The 12,539-nt window shown below is 35.4% G+C and overlaps 1 long non-coding RNA gene across 1 annotated transcript; it reads right to left on the bottom strand.

Moving 5' to 3' along the window:
• Positions 1-1,940: 1,940 nt before the first annotated feature.
• LOC122012140 lies at positions 1,941-3,987 on the bottom strand. The gene is made up of 2 exons (XR_006120144.1): positions 3,859-3,987; positions 1,941-1,984 (listed from the first exon to the last, which is right to left on the bottom strand). It is a non-coding gene; the product is annotated as an uncharacterized LOC122012140 (long non-coding RNA).
• Between the last annotated feature and the right edge of the window lie 8,552 nt (positions 3,988-12,539).

The following is a 12,539-nucleotide window of genomic DNA, read 5'->3' as shown; positions in this document are numbered from 1 at the left end:
TTTATTTTAAAAATTAAACTTAATTTTTTTAACTTAAAAATTTATTTTAAAAATAAAACTTAATTTTTTTTAACTTAAAAATTTTATTTTAAAAATTAACTTAATTTTTTTTTAACTTAAAAAATTTATTTTAAAAATTAAACTTAATTTTTTAAACTTTAAAATCTATTTTAAAAATTAAACGTAATTTTTTTAACTTAAAAATTTATTTTAAAAATAAGACTTAATTTTTTTTAACTTAAAAATTTATTTTAAAAATTAACCTAAATTTTTAACTTAAAAATTTTATTTTAAAAATTGACTTAAATTTTTTTTAACTTAAAAATTTATTTTAAAAATTAAACTTAAATTTTTTTAACTTAAAATTTTATTTTAAAAATTAAACAAATTAAACTTATTTTTTTTTTAACTTAAAAATTATTTTAAAAATTAACTTAATTTTTTTTAACTTAAAAATTTTATTTTAAAAAATTAACTTAAATTTTTTTAACTTAAAAATTTTATTTTAATAATTAACTTAAAATTTTTTTAATTTAAAATTTTATTTTAAAAATTAACTTAATTTTTTTTAAACTTAAATTTTTTATTTTAAAAATTAACTTAAATTTTTTTAACTTAAAAATTTTATTTTAAAAATTAAACTTAATTTTTTTTAACTTAAAAATTTATTTTAAAAATTAACTTAAAATTTTTTTAACTTAAAAATTTATTTTAAAAATTAAACTTAAACTTAAAATTTTATTTTAAAAATTAAACTTAATTTTTTTTAACTTAAAAATTTATTAAGTTAAATTTTTTTAACTTAAAAATTTATTTTAAGTTCTGTGTGCGTGAAAATTAACTCACACTCTCACATAAAATGATCAACCTTAAAAATGATTTTAAAAGAATAAAATTAGACTAACTTTAACTCCTACCTATTGTAGGAAACCAAGTGGATTTTGGACAGTGGTTGCTCCAAGCATATGACGGGAGATCACACCAAGTTCACCCAACTTACCTACAAGAGTCTAGGAACAGTTGTCTTTGGAAACAATGGTAAACTCAAGGTAATCGGTATAGGTAACATTGAATTAAAAATAGATTTCATTATTACAAATGTTTTACTTGTTGAAAATGTTAAATATAATCTTCAAAGTATAAGTCAATTGTGTAACACTAGGTATAAGGTTAAATTCTTATCTACAGAATGTTTAATCAAATATTTAGATAATCCTACCATCAGTCTAAAAGGATTTAGAAAAGACAACATCTATGCAATCAACTTAACCACTTCTTCAGTTAAGTGTTATTTAACACAAAAAGAAGAAACTTGGTTATGGCATAGAAGAATGTCACACACAAATTTCATAAACATAAACAAATTAAATGGATTATTTAGAGGCTTACGAAAAATTACCTAACTTAGACTCAACCATATGTAATGCTTGTCAACAAGGTAAACAGACAAAATCTATTCACAAACCAACTAATCAATCACAAACCAACTCAATATTAGAACTTCTACACCTAGACCGATTTGACTCCCATGGAGTCAAATCAATAAATGGAAGTCTATTGTAACGACTCACCCTTCTTACTACTACTACACTCTAAGGATGACCGTTACTTAACTGCTAACTCTACTTAACTGGTGTGATCGAAACCACGAGGAATCTCTATCGAAAAATTTCGGCAGAGTCTCCCCTGTACCGGTGACCATATCCGTAAATACATACAGAGTATACTCAGCCACAGGCGGCTGGAACATATATTTTCACAACCACGCAGTTTAATAAATCAAATCATGTAAGTAATGAAAAGCGGAAACATAACTTCCTACTACAAAATTTTCTTATCAACTTAATAAGAAATTAAGCTAAACAAATTCTTAAACTAAGTGAGTTCTTTAGCTAAGTCTCAAGGATCTCCATAGTCCACACATCACACACCGTCACAGCATCTCCTTGTCGCCTCCTTCCTTATACTTTAGCTTTTCCTTTATCTGCAGTAGGAGGAAAATAGTATCTATAAGCTAAAAGCTTAGTGAGCGCTATCCTACTCACAAAAACTCGATATGCATGTATATAAAATAAAAACATGCTAAAACTGAATGCTAACATGTAAAGCTACTCATGCTCATAAATAGCAAAGAAATCAACTAACTGAAAAGCTAACATGTATAGCTACTCATGCTCATAAATAGCAAAGGAATCATGCTAACTGAAATACTAAACATGTACAGCTAATCATAGAACTATCATGTGTATCAATAGGAAACTGAACTGATACATAAGCTAAACTAATTAATGCTAAACTGAGTCTAACTTGTATTCACATAACTAATTTGTGAAGTTTTGAAAACTATTTACATAATAGATCAAAATAGTAATCATGCTGCTGATGGGCCCGGCAACTGTACGCGCATCCCTAACTAAACCCAGGATTGCAAGTTCCGAGTCTAGTAGGGTTTACTAGGTTATCTAAACCTAGGGACGACTGTGGGAGCCCAACCCAATGGACATCTGGTCCAGTACAGTGCCACTGCTAAAAGTAAAATACTGGATCTTAAACTAATTAACTTATCTTGCTTTTACTAGGTTATCTGAACCTAGAGGCGACTGTGGGAGCCCACCCATTGGACCGTAGTCCCATATAAGCTGAAACAAGACTAAATAAGTTATTTTAAATGCTTCTACTGCATTTACTGAACTATTAAAATGCCTACTGTAGCATTATATTGAGCTAAGCATTTTATCAAGCACTTGGTGTGCACTAGAACACACCCTACGTACTAAAAATCTGTATACAAAGCTTGACATAAATCTGCATGCAAAGCTTAACAAAAAATCTGCATATTAAGCTTATCAAAATTTGCATACTAGGCTTATCTAAAATCTGCATGCTATAAAAATAGGACTGCTCATGTTATTCCAATGGCAAATAGGAAACTAGAACAACTTAAGCATGCTGTGATAGTAAAACAAATTCAACTACTAGGCATGCAATAGAATCTAGAAAATAAAGGAATCGTTGCTGCATGGAATTAACAGAATATCATGCTTCATCAGGAAATACTGAGAATTCGTACTAAGGTAAAGCTAGAAAAGGAAAACTACACTTCTATTAGCAATGGAAAAGAAATCTGCCAATGCTAAAAAAACTATTCTTACTAAGCAACCAACAACAAGATCTCAAGGCTAATATGAAATTCATGAGGCATATCAAAAACTGAGATACTACAACTGAGATGCAAAAACTGAGATGCTGGGGTCTAAACTGAGAATTCGGAATGTTGATTACATATATATTACAGTGACAATGTGATGCTACAGCTGAGATGCTAAAACTGAGATCAAAAGAAAGAAATCAAAACAGGCATGTTACTCTTAAACCTCTAGCTAATTCAATACTGTACAGTATAATCCAAGGCAAAGGAAACAAGAAACCCATGCTACTCAGAAACATCTAACTATTCCAATGCTGTACAGCATAATCCAAAAGCAAAGAAACTCATGCTCTGATTTAACAAACGAACTTCTGAAATTGAAACTACAACACAACTAATGGAACAAAAACCGAAATCCAAAACCTTCCAGAACTAGCTATCCATGTTATTCCAAATCTCTCCTCATCTTCTTAAAAACTCACGGCAGCTAGCCTCAAGAATACACTCCTTACAGCATGCTTCGGAAAAACAACAAGAAACTAACAAGAATCCGAAACCAACAACCACAAGCTAAACAAACAAACAAATTCCATTTCCTTTCTTTGAGGTACACGGCAACAAGCCCAAAACCAAAAACTTCACAGCAAACTTCGAAAGCAAGAAGAACGAGAATCCGGAACTACTCCTACTGCAGGTGAGTAGCAACTCACCTTCGGTTCTTGGACTTACAACCGAGCAAGATAGCTTCTAGGGCTTCAGAGAAACTCACGATCTCGGCCTCTTCCTCGCGTCTTCGAGTTCTCCTTGTCGAGAGGATCAAGAGGACGAAGAAATCTCTTGGAATAGAGCCTTGGTCGGCCGCCGGAGACGTGCCCTAGGTTGGCTTCGTTTCCGCCCGAGAGGAGAATAGCGCCGCTCGCGTCGGGAGAGAAAGGGAAGAGAAATCGTGAGATTAGGTCACGGCTAATCAAGCCCTAAGTTCTCCCTTTATAACTCCAATATTTCTATTAACTACTCTTGCTTAAATACAACTTGATTCGGGTTTTATTAACAAACCCGCGGCTGGTCTGTTGGTTAAGCGAACCTCTGCTTCACCCGAGGTTCACGGTTCAAATCTCGGCTTGGACATTTTTTTGTCGAAACTTCTTTCGTTCAGTAAAAATACCAAACGAACTCAAAAAATTACGTAAAGTTCATCCTCGAACTTAGAATAATTCTGGATATATTTCTGTCTCATGCTGTCTCCACGCTCCCCTAGTAACTTTCTCGTGCTTCTGGTTCTACCAGATGACTTTTACTAATGACACTTCTCTGTTTGCTAGTCACTTGTCTGCTCTGTCCACTATCTGTGTCTGCTCTCATAGCTAAGATCCTCTTGGATCTACACTGTCTGAGGCTGAATCACTTGGCTAAGGTCTTGAATACACTTCTTTAGCATGGAGACATGAAATACATTGTGTATTGCTGACATATCTTGAGGTAAGTCTAGCTTGTAAGCTACCTTCCCAATTCTCTCTATGATCGGGGTAGGGTCCTACGTATCGAGGACTTAACTTGCCCTTTTTCTCTTGGGTTCTCCGATGTACTCGACTTCAGGTTGGAATACGACTTTCTGTTTACGGCACTCTATGGAGGCACCGTATCTGATCAGGAAGTTCATTCCAAATATGACATCGTAGTCAGTCATGTCTAGCACTATCAGATCACAAAAGAGTTCTCTGTCTGCTATCATGACTGGCACTATTCTGAGCCAGTGCGTGGATGCCATAACTTCTCCCGAAGGTAATGTTGTTAGCAACTGACTACTGAGTACCTCTGGGGGTATTGCTAACTTTTCGGCGAATGCCCTGGCTATATAAGAATGGGTTGCCCCAGTATCGAATAAAACAGTAGCACTATACTGTAAAATGCTAATCTGACCTGTGACAACTGTCGAGGCATTAGCTACGTCCTCTCTGGTGAGTGAGTAGATCCTCGCATTCGCCGTAGCTAGAGGAGCTTCTAATCTGCCCTGGCTGATAAGTGGACCTTCTAGAGCGGCCTGCATCTGATATAACTGAGCTGGCTGGCCTGTATACTGAATCTGCTGTGGCTGAGGAAGACCGGTCTTGTTCGGGCACTGCTTGGCCATGTGCCCTTCTTGTCCACATTCAAAGCATCCTCGTGTGCCCTTGCGACAAACCCCTGGGTGGAATTTCCCACAAGTAGCACACTTTGGATAACTGGGTCGCTTGCTAGATGGTCCTCCTTTTGGGTCACTCCCTGATTTGCGCTTGCTGTTAGAGTTCCCTTTCCAGTCAGAGCTGTGGCCTTGTTGTTTTTGAGTGTGAGAGTTTCCTTGGCCTTTGGACTCTGAGGAGACTTGCTTCTGCTGCTTTATGTTGTTCTGGTAATGCTTTGTGGTCAAGGCACTGCTCACTAACTCCTCTGTGGTTTGTGGCCTATGTATGCCACCAGCCACGTTCACTGCTATCTCTGGCCTCAGCATCTTGAGCATCAGCCGGATTCGTTCCTTCTCTGTGCTGACTAGCTCCGGGCATAGACGAGCCAACCTGTTGAATTTCTTCACGGCTTCCTCAACTGAAAGGTTGCCCTGACGAAACTCGGTGAACTCGTCGTAGTGGCAGTTTGTAACCCGTATGTGAAAGAACTCCTCGAAGAATTCTTTCTCGAAGTCAGCCCATGACATCCGGTTCACTGGGCGCTTCGTTCTGATTCTTTCCTACCACATGCGTGCGTCTCCCGTCAGGCAGAAGGAGGCACACTTCACCTTCTCGTGTTCTGGCCAGTCCAGAAGCTCCATCATGCTCTCCAGTGTTTTGAACCAGGCTTGTGCATCCCATGGTTCACTAGTGCCTGAGAAGTTCTCTGGCTTGACTCGCTGCCACTGGATCAGATAGGCTTCCTTTCTTGGCTCAGCTGCTGGGACTATCTTCTTCTTTGTGGTGGTGGAACCTCTAAGACTACCGAGTCGTCAAATTCGGTTCCGGGTTGACTGTGGGGGTCTGTTGATTAGCCTTTAAGGTGGCTATTTCCTCTTGCTGTTCAGCTAGCTGCTGCTGTCACTGAGCCACTAGTGCTGCCTGCCTCTTGCTGGGGCTCAGTAGCTAGTGCCCTTCTAGCTGGGCGTCCTCGTGCCATTTCTAAAGACATAGAGAACATAACATAACTAATGTAATCACAGTTATATAACTACTGATATCATGTTTAAAAACTATCACATACTAACAAGCAGTAGGTATATAAACATGAACTGTAATAACAAAACAAGGATCATAAATTAAGTAGAGGTATTTTTACTTGGAAGACGGCAAGGATGATGCTGATGTGTGTGATACTGGAGAATGGGAACTGCTCTGATACCAACTGTAACGACCCACCCTTCTTACTACTACTACACTCTAAGGATGACCGTTACTTAACTGCTAACTCTACTTAACAGGTGTGATCGAAACCACGAGGAATCTCTATCGAAAAATTTCGACAGAGTCTCCCCTGTACCGGTGACCATATCCGTAAATACATACAGAGTATACTCAGCCACAGGCGGCTGGAACATATATTTTCACAACCACGCAGTTTAATAAATCAAATCATGTAAGTAATGAAAAGCGGAAACATAACTTCCTACTACAAAATTTTCTTTTCAACTTAATAAGAAATTAAGCTAAACAAATTCTTAAACTAAGTGAGTTCTTTAGCTAAGTCTCAAGGATCTCCATAGTCCACACATCACACACCGTCACAGCATCTCCTTGTCGCCTCCTTCCTTATACTTTAGCTTTTCCTTTATCTGCAGTAGGAGGAAAATAGTATCTATAAGCTAAAAGCTTAGTGAGCGCTATCCTACTCACAAAAACTCGATATGCATGTATATAAAATAAAAACATGCTAAAACTGAATGCTAACATGTAAAGCTACTCATGCTCATAAATAGCAAAGAAATCAACTAACTGAAAAGCTAACATGTATAGCTACTCATGCTCATAAATAGCAAAGGAATCATGCTAACTGAAATACTAAACATGTACAGCTAATCATAGAACTATCATGTGTATCAATAGGAAACTGAACTGATACATAAGCTAAACTAATTAATGCTAAACTGAGTCTAACTTGTATTCACATAACTAATTTGTGAAGTTTTGAAAACTATTTACATAATAGATCAAAATAGTAATCATGCTGTTGATGGGCCCGGCAACTGTACTTGCTGTGCGCGCATCCCTAACTAAACCCAGGATTGCAAGTTCCGAGTCTAGTAGGGTTTACTAGGTTATCTAAACCTAGGGACGACTGTGGGAGCCCAACCCAATGGACATCTGGTCCAGTACAGTGCCACTGCTAAAAGTAAAATACTGGATCTTAAACTAATTAACTTATCTTGCTTTTACTAGGTTATCTGAACCTAGAGGCGACTGTGGGAGCCCACCCATTGGACCGTAGTCCCATATAAGCTGAAACAAGACTAAATAAGTTATTTTAAATGCTTCTACTGCATTTACTGAACTATTAAAATGCCTACTGTAGCATTATATTGAGCTAAGCGTTTTATCAAGCACTTGGTGTGCACTAGAACACACCCTACGTACTAAAAATCTGTATACAAAGCTTGACATAAATCTGCATGCAAAGCTTAACAAAAAATCTGCATATTAAGCTTATCAAAATCTGCATACTAGGCTTATCTAAAATCTGCATGCTATAAAAATAGGACTGCTCATGTTATTCCAATAGCAAATAGGAAACTAGAACAACTTAAGCATGCTGTGATAGTAAAACAAATTCAACTACTAGGCATGCAATAGAATCTAGAAAATAAAGGAATCGTTGCTGCATGGAATTAACAGAATATCATGCTTCATCAGGAAATACTGAGAATTCGTACTAAGGTAAAGCTAGAAAAGGAAAACTACACTTCTATTAGCAATGGAAAAGAAATCTGCCAATGCTAAAAAAACTATTCTTACTAAGCAACCAACAACAAGATCTCAAGGCTAATATGAAATTCATGAGGCATATCAAAAACTGAGATACTACAACTGAGATGAAAAAACTGAGATGTTGGGGTCTAAACTGAGAATTCGGAATGATGATTACATATATATTACAGTGACAATGTGATGCTACAGCTGAGATGCTAAAACTGAGATCAAAAGAAAGAAATCAAAACAGGCATGCTACTCTTAAACCTCTAGCTAACTCAATACTGTACAGTATAATCCAAGGCAAAGGAAACAAGAAACCCATGCTACTCAGAAACATCTAACTATTCCAATGCTGTACAGCATAATCCAAAAGCAAAGAAACTCATGCTCTGATTTAACAAACGAACTTCTGAAATTGAAACTACAACACAACTAATGGAACAAAAACCGAAATCCAAAACCTTCCAGAACTAGCTATCCATGTTATTCCAAATCTCTCCTCATCTTCTTAAAAACTCACGGCAGCTAGCCTCAAGAATACACTCCTTACAGCATGCTTCGGAAAAACAACAAGAAACTAACAAGAATCCGAAACCAACAACCACAAGCTAAACAAACAAACAAATTCCATTTCCTTTCTTTGAGGTACACGGCAACAAGCCCAAAACCAAAAACTTCATAGCAAACTTCGAAAGCAAGAAGAACGAGAATCCGGAACTACTCCTACTGCAGGTGAGTAGCAACTCACCTTCGGTTCTTGGACTTACAACCGAGCAAGATAGCTTCTAGGGCTTCAGAGAAACTCACGATCTCGGCCTCTTCCTCGCGTCTTTGAGTTCTCCTTGTCGAGAGGATCAAGAGGACGAAGAAATCTCTTGGAATCGAGCCTTGGTCGGCCGCAAGAGACGTGCCCTAGGTTGGCTTCGTTTCCACCCGAGAGGAGAACAGCGCCGCTCGCGTCTAGAGAGAAAGGGAAGAGAAATCGTGAGATTAGGTCACGGCTAATCAAGCCTTAAGTTCTCCCTTTATAACTCCAATATTTCTATTAACTACTCTTGCTTAAATACAACTTGATTCGGGTTTTATTAATAAACCCGCGGCTGGTCTGTTGGTTAAGCGAACCTCTGCTTCACCCGAGGTTCACGGTTCAAATCTCGGCTTGGACATTTTTTTGTCGAAACTTCTTTCGTTCAGTAAAAATACCAAACGAACTCCAAAAATTACGTAAAAATACTCTAAAAATTTCTAAAAATCTCTAGAATTTTTCTAAAGCATTTCTAGATTTTTATAAGGACTTTTAGAACTCGAAATAGGGAAAATTGGGTCGTTACATCTATACTGTCTAGTCATAATAGATGACTACTCCAGGTTCACATGGGTTAAATTCTTAAAAAATAAAGATGAAACTTTTGAAATATTTACAAACTTTTGTAAACAAGTTGAAAATGAAATGGACATTAAAATTAAAAGAATTAGAAGTGATAACGGGGAGAATTTAAAATTCATAATTTTAATAAATTTTACCTTGAAAATGGCTATCATCACGAATTTTCATGTCCTAAAACTCCCCAACAAAATGGAATTGTAGAAAGAAAAAATAGAACTCTACTTGAAGCATCTAGGACAATGCTAAATCAATACAACCTACCTAAATATTTTTGAGCAGAAGCTGTTAGTACAGCCTGCTACGTACAAAATAGAATAATACTAAATAAAACACATAATAAAACCTTTTTCGAGCTTTATTATAATAAACAACCCAATATAAAATATTTTAAAGTATTTGGATGTCCAGCCTTCATCCTAAACATAAGATAATACTTAGGAAAATTCACCTCTAAAGTAGAAAATGGAATCTTTGTAGGCTACTCCTTAAACAGTAGAGGTTACAGAGTCTATAATAAAGTTACCTTAAGAATTGAAGAAACTACTAATGTAAAATTTGAAGAATCCAAACAAAACGTAGAACAAACCCAACTTCAACCAATTGAATTTGTTCAAGAAAATACTAATTCTGAAGGAACCAATCAATCTCTAAATCATGAAGAGGAAGAAGAACCTCAAGAGAATCAACCTCCTAGAACTATTAGAGTCAGCCCAAATCACCCAACTAGCCAAATAATTGGTGATCCAGACCTAAGGTTTCAGACTAGGTCATCCTTTAGAAACCTAAGTCAAATCTCATTAATTTCAAAAATTGAACCTAAAACAGTGGCTGAATCATTACTTGACCCAGACTGGATAATTGTGATGCAAGAAGAACTAGCTCAATTTGAAAGAAATAAAGTTTGAGATTTAGTGCCACCACCCAAAGATAAAAAGAGAATAGAAACAAAATGAGTATTTAAAAATAAATTAAGTGAAACTGGGGAAATCACAAGAAATAAAGCTAGACTAGTGGCTAAAGGGTTCAGTCAAGTAGAGGGACTTGATTACGATGAAATTTATGCCCCAGTGGCTAGACTAGAGTCCATTAGAATACTACTTAGTTATGCAGCACACAAAGGATTTAGACTCTACCAAATGGACGTTAAGTCAGCCTTCCTAAATGGACTAATAAAAGAAGAAGTCTATGTAAGACAACCACCTGGGTTTGAAAATTTAGAACACCCTGATTATGTCTTTAAATTAAAAAAAAGGCTTTATATGGACTTAAGCAAGCTCCTAGGGCATGGTATGAAAGACTTACTTTGTACCTAATTTCTAAAGGGTTCAACCAAGGTCAAATTGACCCAACCTTATTTGTTAAGTCAATACAAAAAGATATTTTCATAGCCCAAATCTATGTAGATGATATTATCTTTGGGTCAACAAATTTATAATTTTTAGATGAATTCACAAGTCTAATGGAACAAGAATTTGAAATGAGTCTAGTAGGAAAGATAACTTATTTTTTAGGTTTACAAATCAAATAAACAAATGAAGGAAACTATATTTATCAACAAAAATACACTAAAGAATTACTTAAAAACTTCAGAATGGAAAATACTAAAGAAATAAAAACGTCTATGGTTGTGAACACAATCCTAGATAATGACCCAAATGGAAAACTGGTTGACTTAAAATATTATAAAAGTGTCATAGGCAGCCTACTATACTTAACTACAAGTCGACCAGATATTTTATTTGCAGTTAGTATGTGTGCTAGATACCAAACCTGCGCTAAAGAATCTCATTTGACTCAAGTCAAAAGAATCTTTAGATACCTTAAAGGAACAACAAATGTAGGAATTTGGTATCCCAGGACCAACAACTTTGAATTAATAGGATATTCTGACTCAGATTATGCCGGATGCAAGTTAGACAGCAAAAGCACAAGTGGTGGATGTCAACTACTAGGTCCATCACTTGTCAGCTGGTTTAGTAGAAAGCAACACTGTGTTGCCTTATCTACAACTGAGTTAGAATATATAGCTATAGGAGAGTGCGTTGCACAACTACTATGGATGATGCACACCCTAAAAGATTTTAACTTAAACCTTACAAATATAAAAGTTTTAATTGACAACATTAGCTCAATTAATTTAACAAAAAATCCTGTGCATCATTCAAGAACCAAACACATTGAAATTAGGCACCACTTTATCAGGGATCACGTTACTAAAGGTGACATTGAACTCAAATACATTGAGTCCAAGTCAAACTTAGCTGACATTTTCACCAAACCACTCCCTGAGAGTGAATTTAGCAATCTACGTAGAAAACTAGGAATGTGCCTAATAGATTAGGAATTTTAAAATTGTCTTAAAAAAATGGTTATTTTCAAATTCTAAGGTAAAATACTTTTATGTTTTCAAAATTTTCTATTTTTAGAATTTCAAAACAGTTTTAGCCTTAGACTAGAAAAATTCCCTAGAAATTATGTAACCCTAGGGTTAGTATTTGAGCATCTCACCAACACCCTAGGACTCCCTTGCTTGTGATTGCCAAACATAGAAAGGGGTGAGATACATAGGTAGATTGTCTGGACTTAAGATGCTTATTTCAGTGCATCGACATAAGTCTGGGCGTTAAATACCAAACAAATATTAATCAAATTAAGTCATTCAGTGTAGTCAAACACTAACTGATACTTAGACTTAACTTGACTAACCAAGTGAAAGCTTCTATCTTCTGAATAGTCAGTAAGTAACAAATGGTTAGACAGATTTTGTATATTAGGTTCAGGGGGAGAAATTATTTTAAAAGTTTTCTTAAAAACATTTTTGAAACTAACTTTTACAAAACTTAGCTCATTTTTTAATCTTAAAAGTTTTTTTATTTTAAAAAAAAAACTTGAAAATTGGGTCTACCTTAGTGTGTGAAAATTTAAAGATTACCTTTAACTTAGTGTTTGAAAATTTAATTTGGTTTGAAAGCTAAAGTTAGTTTTTAAAATTCTTTTAAAAATTAGATTTTTTTCAAAACCTAATTTTACTTAGTTGAATTTTGTAATCTTGAGTTTAAATTTACAAACTAAGTTT

This window comes from Zingiber officinale, chromosome 8A (genome assembly GCF_018446385.1).
Source record: "Zingiber officinale cultivar Zhangliang chromosome 8A, Zo_v1.1, whole genome shotgun sequence".
NCBI lineage: Eukaryota > Viridiplantae > Streptophyta > Magnoliopsida > Zingiberales > Zingiberaceae > Zingiber > Zingiber officinale.
This window is presented reverse-complemented; position numbering and strand designations above follow the sequence as displayed.